The 17,509-nt window shown below is 42.1% G+C and overlaps 3 pseudogenes across 3 annotated transcripts; all 3 read left to right on the top strand.

The window, feature by feature from the left end:
• Positions 1-361: 361 nt before the first annotated feature.
• AT3G30680 lies at positions 362-4,264 on the top strand (annotated as a pseudogene; the record flags this gene model as incomplete). The annotated part of the gene is made up of 1 exon: positions 362-4,264.
• Positions 4,265-4,623: 359 nt separating this feature from the next.
• AT3G30670 lies at positions 4,624-5,493 on the top strand (annotated as a pseudogene; the record flags this gene model as incomplete). The annotated part of the gene is made up of 2 exons: positions 4,624-4,659; positions 5,128-5,493.
• Positions 5,494-8,638: 3,145 nt separating this feature from the next.
• AT3G30668 lies at positions 8,639-17,336 on the top strand (annotated as a pseudogene; the record flags this gene model as incomplete). Its single annotated transcript has 1 exon — positions 8,639-17,336.
• Between the last annotated feature and the right edge of the window lie 173 nt (positions 17,337-17,509).

The following is a 17,509-nucleotide window of genomic DNA, read 5'->3' as shown; positions in this document are numbered from 1 at the left end:
TAGCAACGACTATTTAACGATTATATTATATAAGAAAAACGTTTGTCGTTACATAGTCGCAAATGGACGACTACAGTTTCCGACTGCGGAAGTTAGTCGCCCAATCGGCGACTAAAATACGACACATGTCTGAAATCGTACAATTGTCGCAACTGAGTCGCAGAATAGTCGCATTAAGTTGTTGGAAAACGTTTTCCGCATTGCCAAGTAGGTACACCTAATTTGTTTGTTGTAGTCATAAATTAGTCATAAAAATTCATCTATATAATCAAAATTCACGACACTCTTCTTTCACAAACAAATCAAAACAACAATCAAAAGAAAAAAAAAAGAAAACAATAAAAATTTAGTTTATTCTATAATGGCGGGAAACTACAATTATGGCGGTAGTGGCGGTTTCTATCGAGATTGGATGTACAAGAGATTCGATGAAGTGACGGGGAATTTGTCAGCCGAATACGTCGCAGGAGTTGAGGAATTCATGACATTCGCTAATAGTCAGCCTATAGTACAGAGTTGTCGAGGTAAATTTCATTGTCCTTGTAGTGTATGCAAGAATGAAAAACACATCATCTCGGGTAGAAGAGTTAGTAGTCATTTGTTTAGTCAAGGATTTATGCCTGATTATTATGTTTGGTATAAGCATGGAGAAGAATTGAATATGGATATCGGAACTAGTTACACGGATAGGACGTATTTTAGTGAGAATCATGAAGAAGTGGGTAATGTTGTAGAAGATCCATATGTGGATATGGTGAACGATGCATTTAATTTTAACGTGGGGTATGATGATAACGTGGGTCATGATGATTGCTATCATCATGATGGTAGTTATCAGAATGTGGAAGAGCCGGTCCGTAACCATTCAAATAAGTTCTACGACTTGTTAGAAGGTGCAAATAATCCATTGTACGATGGTTGTCGTGAAGGGCAGTCGCAGTTATCATTAGCATCTCGACTCATGCACAACAAAGCGGAGTATAATATGAGTGAAAAGTTGGTGGACTCCGTTTGCGAGATGTTTACAGATTTTCTACCAGAAGGAAACCAGGCTACCACTTCACATTACCAGACCGAGAAGTTGATGCGCAATTTAGGACTTCCATATCATACGATTGATGTTTGCAAAAACAATTGTATGTTATTTTGGAAAGAAGACGAAAAAGAAGATCAATGTCGATTTTGTGGCGCACAAAGATGGAAGCCTAAGGACGACCGTCGAAGAACCAAAGTACCATATAGTCGTATGTGGTATCTACCTATTGCAGACCAGTTGAAGAGAATGTATCAGAGCCATAAGACAGCTGCGGCTATGCGATGGCATGCTGAGCACCAATCAAAGGAGGGAGAAATGAATCATCCTTCAGATGCGGCAGAGTGGAGATATTTCCAAGAGTTACATCCCCGGTTTGCTGAAGAACCCCGTAACGTTTATCTCGGGTTGTGTACTGATGGGTTCAATCCATTTAGCATGTCTCGTAATCATTCATTGTGGCCTGTGATCCTAACTCCATATAATTTACCCCCTCGTATGTGCATGAATACAGAGTACTTATTTCTTACCATTCTGAATTCTGGACCAAATCATCCTCGAGCTAGTCTTGATGTCTTCCTCCAACCTCTTATTGAGGAGCTAAAAGAGTTGTGGTGTACTGGAGTCGATGCGTACGATGTTTCATTGAGTCAGAATTTTAATCTAAAAGCAGTACTACTCTGGACGATTAGCGACTTTCCCGCGTATAGCATGTTATCAGGATGGACTACTCATGGTAAATTGTCTTGTCCAGTTTGCATGGAAAGTACAAAGTCTTTTTATCTACCCAATGGACGGAAGACATGTTGGTTTGATTGTCACCGTAGATTTCTTCCTCATGGTCATCCATCTCGTAGGAACAAAAAAGACTTTCTCAAAGGAAGAGACGCTTCTAGCGAGTATCCACCCGAATCTTTGACAGGGGAGCAAGTTTATTACGAGCGGTTGGCTAGTGTAAATCCACCCAAAACGAAGGATGTTGGTGGGAACGGTCATGAAAAGAAGATGCGAGGCTATGGGAAGGAACATAATTGGCACAAAGAAAGCATATTGTGGGAGTTGTCTTACTGGAAGGACCTCAATCTTCGACATAATATTGATGTTATGCATACAGAGAAGAATTTTCTTGACAACATCATGAACACTCTCTTGGGTGTTAAGGGTAAATCAAAAGACAATATCATGTCAAGATTGGATATTGAGAAATATTGTTCTCGGCCAGGCTTACATATTGATAGTACGGGTAAAGCTCCTTTTCCACCGTATACATTGACAGAAGAAGCCAAACAGAGTTTATTTCAATGTGTGAAACATGATGTTAGATTTCCAGATGGTTATTCTTCAGATTTGGCTAGTTGTGTAGATTTGGAGAATGGTATGTTTTCAGGCATGAAGAGTCATGATTGTCATGTTTTTATGGAGCGACTACTTCCATTTATCTTTGCTGAACTTCTTGACCGGAATGTCCACCTTGCATTATCAGGTACAATTCTAACTATGTTTTATGGAGAAATTTTTTTATGTAATTATTTAACTTCCACATATATTTTAGGAATTGGAGCATTTTTTCGGGACCTATGTTCGAGAACTTTACAGACAAGTCGCGTTCAAATTCTCAAACAGAACATAGTTTTAATCATCTGTAACTTGGAAAAGATCTTTCCACCATCATTTTTCGATGTTATGGAACATTTACCTATCCATCTCCCATACGAAGCTGAATTGGGTGGCCCTGTCCAATATAGGTGGATGTATCCATTTGAGAGGTTTTTCAAAAAGTTGAAAGGAAAAGCAAAGAACAAAAGATATGCTGCAGGCTCAATTGTTGAGTCATATATCAATGACGAGATTGCTTATTTTTCAGAGCACTACTTTGCCGATCATATACAAACGAAATCAAGGTAAATACCTTTATTTATTTAACATGTTGCTATACTACTTTGATCTTAATTCAATTATATGTGGCAGGTTAACAAGATTCAATGAAGGTGAAGTTCCTGTATATCATGTCCCTGGAGTACCTAACATATTTATGCAGGTCGGCCGTCCAAGTGGTGCAATGCATGTAGACTGGCTTTCAGAGAAAGATTACCAAAATGCACATGCATATGTTTTAAGAAATTGTGACTATTTTAAACCATTTGAGAGGTATTTTTAATCACTTTGATTTATTCATAGATAAGATCACTTTGATTTATTTGTCTTCGTTTGTTGAGACAGTATGTTCGAGGATTATCTTTCTGCGAAATATCCATCCTTGTCCGAAAAAGAACTCTACGTCAGAAGAGCTGAAGAATATCATCTATGGGTTAAAGAATATGTAAGTCTACAGTAATTTTGGTTCATGAATGTAACTATTTGTCTGTTTTCTTGTAGCTAGCGTGATTTAATTTAAGATCATATTGATATTGTTTATCTATATTATGTAGGTAACTTATTGGAACACTAATTCTCCATTTCCTACTTGGGTTCAAGAGATTGTGCAAGGACCTTTGAACAAGGTTAAAACTTGGCCAATGTATTTTACAAGAGGATATTTGTTTCATACGCAAACCCACGGTGCTGGACGAAAGACATGTAACTATGGAGTATGTGTTAAAGGTGAAAATTACGCTGATTCATCTGATGAAGCAGATTTCTACGGTACCTTAACTGATGTCATAGAACTCGAGTATGAGGGCATCGTCAATTTGAGGATCACACTTTTTAAGTGTAAGTGGTATGATCCAAAGATCGGGAGAGGAACTCGCCGAAACCATGGTGGCGTTGTAGATGTTCTATCTACGAGGAAATACAATAAATACGAGCCATTTATTCTTGGTACGTAATTAAGTATACTTAAAATTTCTAATTCATTAATAAATAATGTTGTATATATTTTTGTTGATATATGTATAACATGTTTGAACAGCATCTCAAGCAGATCAAGTTTGTTATATTCCATATCCATATACAAAGAAACCAAAGAACATTTGGCTCAGTGTTTTAAAGGTCAATCCAAGGGGAAACATTTCTGGACAATATGAAAATACTGATCCGACACTGTTGCAAACCGAGGATGATGAAGCTGTTTTGCAGACTACAATTGAAGATCTTGTAATAGACTATCCGGTAGCAGACGTAACCCTAATCATCCTCGATTACGATATTGGAGATGCTGAACCAGAAGATGAATTCCGATGTAATTTATCGTCATCGGATGAAGATGAAATAGAAGACGAAGATGAATAATAATTGTGTGAAATAGATGTATAATTAATTATTTGAATAAATTTTGTAATATACGATGTATTTGAATAAGTATTTGAATAATTATTAAAAAATTATTAAATAATTTTAAAACGCATAAGGTGACGAAATTACGACTATTATGCGACTACCATGTAAGATGTTGGGCTTCGAATAACAAAGCCCAAACCCAACTCAGGTGGTGATTAATATACGACTACACAGTGACTATCTTGTAAGCTGTTGGGCTTCGAAATCACAAAGCCCAAACCCAACTTAAGTGGTGACAATTATACGACTACACAGCGACACTTGTGTATGTTGTTGGGCTTCGAAATTACTAAGCCCATAACCCAATTTACATGGTGACGATTCGGCGACTATGGGGCGACAACGGTGTAAGTTATTGGGCTTTTAATCGTCGAAGCCCAAACCCAATTGATTTAGTGACTATTATGCGACTGATATACGACTACTCCAGTGTTGAAAACCCTAATTCGATTCATTTCCCCTTCGTTCCAAACACTTAGCCACTTCTTCGATTCTTCTCTTCTTCTCTCTTCTTCTTCTTCCTCGATCTTCTTCGATCTTCTTCTTCTTCTTCTTCTTCTTCGTAACCCTAAATCGATTCTCTTCTTCTTCTTCTTCTTCTTCTTCTTCTTCTTCTTCTTCTTCTTCTTCTTCTTCTTCTTCTTAACCCTAAATCGATCCGTCTTTCACCAACAAACCCTAATACATCGATCCATCTCGATTCTCTCTTCTTCGATTCTCTCTTCTTCGCCAAACTCTCCCTTGCCTCTTCGATCCATCTCGATTCTCTCATCTCCAAGAGGATGCCTAACGCCGGTCGTGGAGGATCTTGAAAGAGGAAGACCACACCAAACGTGACTCAAAGAGCCGGAGGTTCAACGCCTGCTGGAAGACCCTCTTCGCTACCGCAGCAGTACGATTTCACCCCGGCGGCGGTGACGGTTCAAGTTTCTGCATCGATTCCGCCTCAAGGAGCCGGCGCCGGCGCCTCATCCTCTGCCCCCCACTACCGTAACTACCCACCACCGCAGCAACTCTTCCAACACTCCACCAATCAACCACAGCGTGTAGATCCGTTGCCACCACAAGAGACTGCTCAGCAAGACCCTCCTCTTTCGCCGGATCCAGAAACTGCATCTCACAGTCATCCCTCGTCTCAAGGCAACAACTTCCAAGAGGGCATTCCTGCAGTGTTGCCGTAGCTCCAAGAAGACTCCGTGGTTGCTCTGAATGACATTCTCTCTGTGCCTGGCAGAGAAGCGTGGTGTTGTGTGTTGTCTCCCATTCCCCGGCCAAAAACCGAATGGTAAGTTCACTTTAAATTCCCTGTTTTCTTGTTCTGTATGCTCTGTTGTGAATCAAACCGAAAATGTGAACCTTGTTGGCTGTTGTGTTGTGAAACATTGTTGGCTCTTGTGTTGCTAGTGTTTTCGGGTTAGGCATTTAGTCAAGTTTAGTTCTAGACTCATTAGTTTATGTAGTAATGCCTGTTTTATTGTTGTTTGATGCTCTGTTGTTAATCGGTCAAACATAGATGAGTGTTGTGTTGTGATTACATTAGTTCTTGGTCATTAGTTTAGTTCAGTTCTAAACTCGTGTTATGTTGTTCTATATTACACAAATGATGATGCTTTGATTGTGAATGATGCTATATTGTTGAGACAGTACTATTGTGGAACATAGTTTATAGTCGTGTGTGACTTGTATTTCTTTTGGGAACATAACTTTGTTCACTTTTGTAACATGTTTACTTCTTTCTTTGTTGGCTTTGGAATCAAACCAAAAATGTGAACCTTGTTGGCTGTTGTGTTGTGAAACATTGTTGGCTCTTGTGTTGCTAGTGTTTTCGGGTTAGGCATTTAGTCAAGTTTAGTTCTAGACTCATTAGTTTATGTAGTAATGCCTGTTTTATTGTTGTTTGATGCTCTGTTGTTAATCGGTCAAACATAGATGAGTGTTGTGTTGTGATTACATTAGTTCTTGGTCATTAGTTTAGTTCAGTTCTAAACTCGTGTTATGTTGTTCTATATTACACAAATGATGATGCTTTGATTGTGAATGATGCTATATTGTTGAGACAGTACTATTGTGGAACATAGTTTATAGTCGTGTGTGACTTGTATTTCTTTTGGGAACATAACTTTGTTCACTTTTGTAACATGTTTACTTCTTTCTTTGTTGGCTTTGGAATCAAACCGAAAATGTGAACCTTGTTGGCTGTTGTGTTGTGAAACATTGTTGGCTCTTGTGTTGCTAGTGTTTTCGGGTTAGGCATTTAGTCAAGTTTAGTTCTAGACTCATTAGTTTATGTAGTAATGCCTGTTTTATTGTTGTTTGATGCTCTGTTGTTAATCGGTCAAACATCGTTGAGTGTTGTGTTGTGATTACATTAGTTCTTGGTCATTAGTTTAGTTCAGTTCTAAACTCGTGTTATGTTGTTCTATATTACACAAATGATGTGATAAGTGTGTATTTTGCATGTTTTGAGCATCCATTTGTCATCATTTTAGCATCATATCATCACTGTTTTATACCATTTCACATCATTTGTCATCACTTTGCATGTTTAGGATAGTTTTGCATGCATGTTGCATATTTGCGTTGATTTTAGGTGATTTGGAGCTGTTGACGAGCTATCTGGAAGGAGCGGACCTGATCATGACAAACCACTCGACCCAGAGGTCGAGTAGGAGCTTCAAGATCTCAAGAGACCACTCGACCAACAGGTCGAGTAGAGGACATCACCAATTCAACCACCACTCGACCCCGAGGTCGAGTGCCATCATCTCATCACCAGACAGTCACTCGATCACTTCACTCGACCATGAGGACGAGTGTCTTCACCTCCATCATCAGACAACCACTCGACCTCCTCACTCTACCTAGAGGTCGAGTACCTCCATCACACCACTCGACTGCATACTCGATGACAAGCTTCAGAGCCTTCTTCATTCTGCACTCAACCAGACACTCGAGCACAAGGAAGAAAAGAAGACTCCAGCTATTCACTCGACCACGTTGGTCGAGTACAGTGCTTAACCCGTCCAAATACTTCGTCGTTTTGAGTATTAGGGTTTCGGGATATTTGGCTATAAGTAGCATGTACTTCTCATTTTCGAGAACAAGAAGTTTTTCCCTAGTTTTTATTTCCGCAGACCTTGTGTTCTAGACTTTTTGTAATCCGGATTTCTCTTTATCTATTCAGTATTCAGTATTCAGTTTCTGTTCTTGATTTTCGTTTACTGTTGTTCATTCTGTTATCATACTGCTGTTATCATGTCTTCAACCTGTTCAACGTTTATGCTTTCTGTCATGATGTCTGAGTAGTGAATAGGTTTCTGAGGATGGGTTAGAGTAGTGTAGAATTCTCAGTATGCTAGGTGATTGAGTATTGATTGATAGATCCCTTCTGGATTAGTTGTTCTTAATGCCTATTGCTTTCTGATCAACTGGAATTTGAGCCCAGACATTTCCGCGCCCAAAAGGTGTTCGATGAAATGTCTGAACCACTAATTCCAGAGATTCGTGACCCTGTACCAAGGTATTGGTTGCAGGGAGCGTTTTTGCTTTAACTTGTTGATTCATAATGCTTGTTAGGTTAGCTCTCGTCAATGGTGATTGAGTCTGGGACTAGGTTAGCTTGAGAGTCTCTGTTGCGGTGGCAATTAGATTTGGTTAATGAACTTGTTGTCTAGGGTTAATTTATTGAGCATGTCAATCACCTGTAAACTGAGGAAACGAAACTACTCAATTACCCCATCCTTAGGAATTCTTTGTCTGATTGATTTTATTATTTACTCTACTGCTGTTTACTGCATCCTGTCACATGTTGCTTAGTTTCTACAATTCTTTACTGTTACTCGACCTGGTACTCGACCACCCAGTTGTCTGGCAACAGACTGTGCAATCGAGTACCCTGTTCCATTTTCTGTCTGTTACTCGACCATTCACTCGACCTCACTCAGTGCTCTGCAAAGAGCTGTGTTGGTCGAGTGTTCTACTGTTTCTGTTTGATTTTCTGTTTTCTGCATGTTCACTTAGGACTGCTAGAACACACCAAAACCTGTTATTGCTTGGCTTGACTTAGTGACTTCTGATCACATCTTGATTGTTAGCATCACACCCATTTGGATTGACAACCTTCAGTACTACAACGACATGATAGTGCTTTACGATTAATTGATCTTAAAAACCTATTATCAATTTGGCGCCGTTGCCAATTGGGTGTTTGTTTGTTACATTTGAGATTTCAGACTTGCTTAGATCAAGTTCTTTTTCAATTTTCTTTTCAGTTACTTACTGTGTGTTTTTCTTGTTGTCTTCTTGATCCAGGTACACCTCTGCTGTATGCGAACTCGATCAACAGGCAACCAGAACCTCCTTTTCAACGACAACATCAACCGCACAGCCCGCGAAATCAGAAAAAGGAGAACCACAGTCAACCCTGTACCTCAGCAACCACTCGTTATGGCTGAAGAACAGAATCAGCAAAATGGCCATGCCAACATTGGTGCTGGAGATGCACCACGTGATCACCGTCAGAGGAAGGGAATCGCACCTCCTGCTATCCAGAATAACAACTTCGAGATTAAGAGTGGTCTCATCTCGATGATTCAGGGGAACAAATTCCATGGTTTGCCAATGGAGGATCCACTCGACCACCTTGATGAATTCGATAGGCTCTGCAACCTAACAAAGATCAATGGTGTCAGTGAAGACGGATTCAAGCTCCGTTTGTTTCCATTCTCCTTGGGAGACAAAGCACACATCTGGGAGAAGAATCTGCCCCATGCCCCATGACTCAATCACCACCTGGGATGATTGTAAGAAGGCTTTTCTGTCAAAGTTCTTCTCCAATGCCAGAACTGCAAGATTCAGAAATGAGATTTCTGGTTTCTCACAGAAGACTGGTGAAAGCCTCTGTGAAGCATGGGAGCGTTTCAAGGGTTACACCAACCAATGCCCTCATCATGGCTTTACTAAAGCCTCTCTGCTCAGCACTCTTTACAGAGGAGTCCTACCACGCATCAGAATGCTTCTGGATACCGCCAGCAATGGGAATTTCCAGAACAAGGATGTTGAAGAAGGCTGGGAATTGGTTGAGAACCTTGCTCAATCAGATGGAAATTACAACGAAGACTGTGATAGGACCGTCAGAGGAACAGCTGACTCTGATGACAAACACAGGAAGGAGATCAAAGCGCTGAATGACAAGCTGGACAGGATTCTTCTTAGCCAGCATAAGCATGTGCACTTCCTTGTTGATGATGAGCAGTATGAAGTCCAAGATGGGGAGGGTAACCAGTTGGAAGAAGTAAGCTACATCAACAACAACCAGGGTGGCTACAAAGGATACAACAACTTCAAAACCAACAATCCCAACCTCTCCTACCGCAGCACCAACGTTGCTAACCCTCACGATCAGGTGTATCCTCCACAGCAACAACAAAGTCAGAACAAACCTTTTGTTCCCTACAACCAAGGTTTCATTCCTAAGCAGCAATTCCAGGGGAACTACCAGCAACAACCACCTGGGTTTGCACCTCAGCAACACCAAGGTTCTGCTGCTCCTGACGCTGATATGAAACAAATGCTACAACAGCTGCTTCACGGGCAAGCCTCTGGCTCCATGGAGATGGCAAAGAAGATATCTGAGTTACATAACAAGCTGGACTGTAGCTACAATGATCTCCATGTCAAGATGGAAACACTGAATACCAAAGTCCGTTACTTAGAGGGACATTCTACATCTTCTTCAGCTACAAAACAGACAAGCCAACTACCAGGCAAAGCAGTTCAGAATCCAAAAGAATATGCTCATGCTATCACCCTGCGTAGTGGAAAAGCACTTCCAACTAAGGAGGAACCAAAGACGGTCACTGAGGACAGTGAAGATCAAGATGGGGAGGATTTAAGTCTCGAGAAAGATCAAGCTGACAAACCACTCGACCTGTCACTCGAGCAAGCACTCGACCTGTCACTCGAGCAATCACTCGATCCGCCACTCGACAGCATTACTCGACCAACCACTCGGCCTGTCATCCCAGCAGCATCACCAACTGCTCCAAAACCAGTTGCTGTCAAAAACAAGGAAAAGGTCTTTGTCCCTCCTCCCTACAAACTGCAGCTTCCATTTCCTGGCCGTCACAAGAAAGCGTTGGCAGACAAATATAGAGCTATGTTTGCCAAGAACATTAAGGAGGTTGAGTTACGGATACCTCTTGTTGACGCTCTAGCGCTAATCCCAGACTCTCACAAGTTTCTGAAAGACTTGATTGTGGAGAGAATTCAAGAAGTGCAAGGGATGGTGGTATTGAGTCATGAATGCAGCGCTATCATACAGAAGAAGATCATTCCTAAGAAGCTTAGTGATCCTGGTTCGTTCACTCTACCGTGCTCTTTAGGTCCATTGGCTTTCAACAGATGCCTATGCGATTTAGGAGCATCAGTCAGTCTCATGCCGCTATCTGTCGCCAAAAGATTGGGGTTCACTCAATACAAGTCCTGCAATATATCCCTCATCCTAGCTGACAGATCAGTAAGAATTCCTCATGGTTTGCTCGAAAACCTCCCAATCAGGATCGGTGCTGTGGAGATACCAACTGACTTTGTAGTCATGGAGATGGATGAAGAGCCCAAGGACCCGTTGATTCTAGGGAGACCTTTCTTAGCCACTGCAGGAGCTATGATTGATGTCAAGAAAGGGAAGATTGATCTGAACCTTGGCAAAGACTTTAGGATGACCTTCGATGTCAAAGACGCGATGAAGAAGCCTACCATAGAAGGGCAACTCTTTTGGATCGAAGAAATGGATCAGTTAGCTGATGAGTTACTGGAAGAGCTGGCAGAAGAAGATCATCTTAACAGTGCTTTAACCAAAAGTGGTGAAGATGGGTTTCTGCATTTGGAAACATTGGGATACCAGAAGCTGTTAGACTCCCATAAAGCGATGGAAGAATCAGAACCCTTTGAGGAATTGAATGGACCAGCAACAGAGGTAATGGTAATGAGCGAAGAAGGGTCAACTCGAGTTCAACCTGCACTCTCGAGGACGTACTCAATCAACCACTCGACCTTGTCTACCGACGAACCTTGGGAGCCGATCATTCCAACTTCAGATGACTGGTCTGAACTTAAGGCACCGAAAGTTGATCTCAAACCACTTCCAAAAGGTCTAAGGTACACATTCCTTGGTCCAAACTCTACTTACCCTGTGATCATTAATGCTGAGTTAAATAGTGATGAAGTGAACCTGCTATTATCTGAGCTTAGAAAGTATAGGAGAGCAATTGGTTATTCGTTATCCGACATTAAGGGAATTTCACCTAGTTTATGCAACCATAGGATCCATCTTGAAAACGAATCCTATTCCAGCATTGAACCACAGAGGAGGTTAAATCCCAATTTGAAAGAAGTAGTGAAAAAAGAAATTTTGAAACTGCTTGATGCTGGTGTCATCTACCCTATCTCTGATAGTACTTGGGTTTCTCCAGTGCATTGCGTCCCTAAAAAGGGTGGAATGACTGTTGTCAAAAATGAAAAAGATGAACTGATCCCTACTAGAACTATAACTGGTCATAGAATGTGCATAGATTATAGGAAGTTGAATGCTGCATCTAGGAAAGATCATTTTCCTTTACCATTCATTGACCAAATGCTTGAACGTTTGGCTAAATATCCATACTATTGCTTTCTTGATGGATACAGTGGTTTCTTTCAAATACCAATTCACCCTAATGATCAAGAAAAAACCACTTTCAGGTGTCCTTATGGAACTTTTGCCTATAAGAGAATGCCATTTGGTTTATGCAACGCTCCTGCAACATTTCGGAGGTGTATGACCTCTATATTTTCAGACTTAATCGAGGAGATGGTGGAGGTTTTCATGGACGATTTTTCGGTCTATGGCCCCTCTTTCTCCTCATGTTTGTTGAATCTTGGCAGGGTATTGACTAGGTGCGAAGAGACGAATCTTGTTCTCAATTGGGAAAAGTGTCATTTCATGGTGAAGGAAGGCATAGTATTGGGTCACAAGATATCAGAGAAGGGTATAGAGGTTGACAAAGGAAAAGTTGAAGTGATGATGCAGCTGTAGCCACCTAAAACGGTGAAGGACATTAGAAGCTTCCTTGGTCATGCTGGATTCTATAGAAGATTCATTAAAGACTTCTCCAAGATAGCCAGACCGTTAACCAGACTATTGTGCAAGGAAACCGAATTTAAATTCGATGATGACTGCCTCAAATCCTTTCAAACCATCAAGGATGCTTTGGTATCTGCTCCGGTTGTTCGAGCACCTAATTGGGACTATCCATTTGAAATCATGTGTGATGCATCAGATTACGCAGTAGGAGCTGTTTTAGGCCAGAAAATAGACAAGAAGCTTCATGTCATATATTACGCCAGCCGAACGTTGGATGACGCTCAGGGAAGATATGCAACAACTGAGAAGGAGCTTCTAGCTGTTGTATTCGCATTTGAGAAGTTCAGAAGCTATTTGGTTGGATCAAAGGTAACTGTCTATACAGACCATGCAGCTTTGAGGCATCTGTATGCCAAGAAGGATACTAAACCAAGACTGTTAAGATGGATACTTTTATTGCAAGAGTTTGACATGGAGATAGTAGATAAGAAAGGCATTGAAAATGGCGCAGCGGACCATCTGTCGAGGATGAGAATTGAAAAACCACTTCGGAAAAAGCTACAGTGGAAAAGAGTTCCACCAACTGAATGCTGTTGAAGGAGAATCTCCATGGTATGCTGATCACGTCAATTACTTAGCATGCGGAGTAGAGCCTCCCAACCTGACAAGTTATGAAAGGAAGAAGTTTTTCAGAGACATACACCATTACTATTGGGATGAGCCTTATCTTTACACTCTCTGTAAAGATAAGATCTACAGGAGATGTGTCTCAGAAGATGAAGTGGAAGGTATCCTGCTGCATTGCCATGGCTCAGCATATGGTGGTCACTTCGCGACGTTCAAGACAGTGTCCAAGATTCTTCAAGCAGGCTTTTGGTGGCCAACAATGTTTAAGGATGCTCAGGAGTTTGTTTCAAAGTGTGATTCTTGCCAGAGAAAAGGCAACATCAGTAGAAGAAATGAGATGCCTTAGAACCCAATCTTGGAAGTTGAGATCTTTGATGTATGGGGGATTGATTTTATGGGTCCATTCCCATCTTCATACGGTAATAAATATATACTGGTCGCCGTAGACTACGTATCGAAATGGGTCGAAGCTATTGCTAGTCCTACCAACGATGCAAAAGTTGTGCTGAAGTTGTTCAAAACCATAATCTTCCCAAGATTTGGAGTTCCCAGGGTAGTAATCAGTGATGGCGGAAAGCATTTCATCAACAAGGTTTTTGAGAACCTCTTGAAGAAGCATGGGGTAAAGCACAAGGTCGCCACTCCTTATCATCTACAAACAAGCGGGCAGGTTGAGATCTCCAATAGGGAGATAAAAACAATTCTGGAAAAGACTGTTGGGATTACAAGGAAAGACTGGTCTGCAAAGCTAGATGATGCATTATGGGCTTACAGGACAGCCTTCAAGACCCCCATAGGTACAACTCCTTTCAATCTTCTCTATGGAAAATCATGTCATCTACCCGTTGAGCTCGAGTACAAAGCAATGTGGGCGGTAAAACTTCTGAACTTTGACATAAAAACTGCTGAGGAGAAGCGATTGATCCAACTCAGTGACCTCGATGAGATCCGTCTAGAAGCTTATGAAAGTTCTAAAATCTACAAGGAGAGAACCAAGCTTTTCCATGACAAGAAGATCATCACTAAGGATTTCCAGGTTGGTGATCAGGTGCTGCTATTCAACTCTCGCTTGAAACTCTTTCCAGGAAAACTTAAATCCAGATGGTCTGGCCCCTTCTGCATCACTGAGGTCCGTCCTTATGGAGCAGTCACTCTAGCTGGTAAGAGTGGAGATTTTACAGTAAATGGTCAAAGGCTCAAGAAATACTTAGCAGACCAAATCCTTCCAGAGGTGACATCGGTTCATCTCTAGGAGCTTCTTGATGATTAAAGGAGTAAAGGAGTCAAGCTAATGACTTTAAACAAGCTCACTTGGGAGGAAGTCCCATGACTATCCTTGTAAATAATTTTTACCTTCTTGATATTTTTGATTTGTTTTAGTTGTGTTTGTGGTTTTCAGAGACAAGAGAACAACCCGGAGATAGAGTAAAAATTTAAAACTTTTACTCTACAGAAGACCTGGAGATCGAGTGTACAGCCCGTTGGAGTACAAAATTTTGAAAATCTTCTGTTGCACCTGAGACCCTGCACTCGAGTACAGTGGTCGAGTATATGTGATGTTTAAAACCCAAAAATTTTTAAATCATCATTTTACTCGACCAACAGAAGCTACAGAGACTTGCAGAAATTTCCTACAGTTTACAGTAGGTTTTCTGCAAAGAAATTTTCTCAATTAACAGTGTGTGGACCACGCGCTGAGGATAAGCTGGAGAGAGAATCTAAAACTCAACCTAGACCACTCATTTTGAAGCGCTACTCGACCACTCCAAATCCACTCGACCTTCCACTTTTCATTTCACCGCCGACACTCTAATCTCTCTACACCACATATCGCCGTCCAAAGAGCTACTCGACCACTGAGAACTTCACTCGACCCCCTCCCTCGCCGCCGTCACCAGCCCATCCACTCCGTCAACCGACTAAACCACTTCACTCGATTCCTTCCGTATACTCGACCAATTCATCGGCATCAACCGCCGTCTCTTTCAAAAGAAACCGCTCAACCTCGCTTCCTGGTCTCGTAGAGGCACTCGACCGACGCCGTCCTAGCCGACTTCAAGAAATCACTCGACCTCCTGAAAGCACTCGACCCCTGCAATAATCTACTCGGCTTCTTGTTCGTGAATTCAGTAGAGCCTTCCAACTTCAGAGAAGCTACTCGACCACTAGCTTTCACGATTCACTCTATCTCTACGTTTCACTCGACCTGCTGAAGCACCCAACTCGACCTCTGAGAAGATACTCGATTCATTTCATCTAAGCTCAGGAACAGCTCAGGTTACTCGAGGACGGAATTGTACTCGACCTATTCAATCTGTTTCATTGCCTATTGACAATAATTTTGGTTTCATTGCTATCTTTGAGACTAACCTATTGACATTTGAGCTTTGAGTTCTAAATCCCTACAGGAGAATCATGAGCAATTACAGTGGCAGTTCTTCTGTTGATCCTGACTACAACATGGATGAGACAGAATCGTCATCTTCAAGGCCAGAGAGAGAACAGAGAGAATACGAAAGTTTCAGAAGGAAAGCTGAGATAGCCCGAGGAAAGAGAGCGATGACAGAGAGGTATGAGCTTATAGACGAAGATCTGGAGGACGAGTACATGCCTGAACAGACTCGCAGAGCTACCAAACTTCTGCACAAGCCCGACATATTGCCTACTGAGGAATATGTTAAGCTTTTCAAGCTGAATGAGTTCTGTAGCACGAGGTATCCTTGCTCGACCTCACTTGCACAACTCGGATTGTTGGAAGATGTTCAGCACCTGTACCAAAGTTGTCATCTGGACACTTTGATGGCTTATCCGTATGTAGCATATGAAGATGAGACAATACAATTCCTCTCCACACTGCAAGTAGAGCTCTACCAAGGTATGACCTCTGATGAGTTGGATTGTGAAGGATTGGGATTCTTGCGATTTTCTGTGTATGGTCATGAGTACAGGTTATCAATCAAGCGATTGGAAGGATTGTTTGATTTCCCCAGTGGAACGGGATCTAAGCCAAAGTATGAAAGAGAAGAGTTGAAAGACTTGTGGATCACCATTGGCAGCTCTGTACCGTTGAATGCTTCCTGGTCAAAGAGCAATCAGATACGCAGCCCTGTCATCAGGTACTTCCAGCGTTCTGTAGCCAACGTACTCTACTCCCGAGAGATTACAGGGACTGTCACTAACTCTGATATGGAGATGATCGCAATGGCCCTCAAAGGAACTCTTCGCCAAACTAAAAATGGCATGTCCCTCCAGGGTGAAGTCAATGACACACCTCTCTCTATACTTCTTCTGATCCATCTGTGTGGATACAAAAACTGGGCGGTCAGCAATAACCGCAAGAGAGCACGAGGCGCTCTGTGCATAGGTGGCGTGGTGACACCTATTCTGATAGCTTGTGGAGTCCCACTCATTTCTGCTGGACTCGAGCCGCGAGCAATGGATATCGAGCACCTACGTCACTGCGAATTCCTGGAGTTTGCAATGGTTGACGATTTCCACAGGTTCAGGTTTGAGCACTCTACAGACAGGAGAGCTAACATCCTTCTCCCTAGCCCTGAGGTCACACGGATAATCGAGGGAGATAACATTGATTTTAGGCCTGAGATTGGACGCCTCTACTATGAGAACGCTCCACCATTAGATGAGGACGATCTTCTTGAAGAAGCTGCTTCGGATGGGATGGATGAAGATGGAGCAGTGAAGTTCGACACTAGCATGTATCACTTTGCTGAACATGTACCTCCAGCGAGGCAGAGCAAGAGCTTGACTGAAGCTCATAAGAATAACAGTAAATTGCAGAAGTGGTGCAAGAAGCAGGACAAGCTGATCGCCAAGTGTTTCAAGCTTCTGACAGACAAGCTGAGTTGCTCTTCCTCCACCACTGCTATTCCACAGGTACAACCTCCTATGGAGATGCCATCGAGGAGAATTAATGCACCTGCGCACAGGCCTGAGCTTAGCGAGCAGAGAGTCCCACATGTCCAGGCTAGGCATTCGTCATTCGAATCCCGGGAACACAAGAGAAGAAGGAAGGCTACACTCACTCGATCTAGCAGCAGATCACGCCTCATTCACTCGAGGAGATCACTCGACCGCGTTGCTGGCCGCAGCAGAAGGAGAGAGGTCGAGTTTCCTCAGAGCGGTGCTGGCCGCCACAGAGCTGATGAGGTCGAGTACCCACCTGCTGGAGCTGATACAGAACAAGGAGGTTCGTCTATGGCCTGGGAGCAATCGCAGGCAGCCATTGACGAGCAACTACGTTCATTCTTCGACTGAGGTAAGCGCCTCACTTCACCATTGTATTATACTGTCTGTTGTGATTTGTTTCTTCATTTTTTGTTTCTGTGATTGGATTTGTCCTGAGTACTCTCTTCCAAGTTTATTCACATAGTGGACTGTGTGATTTAAGTTTGGGGGAGGGCTCAGGAAGTGTGTGTTGCATTGTGTAT

This window comes from Arabidopsis thaliana, chromosome 3 (assembly GCF_000001735.4).
Source record: "Arabidopsis thaliana chromosome 3, partial sequence".
NCBI classification, from domain to species: Eukaryota; Viridiplantae; Streptophyta; class Magnoliopsida; order Brassicales; family Brassicaceae; genus Arabidopsis; species Arabidopsis thaliana.
Note: the sequence above shows the minus strand (reverse complement) of the source record. Positions and strands in the feature narration are given on the sequence as shown.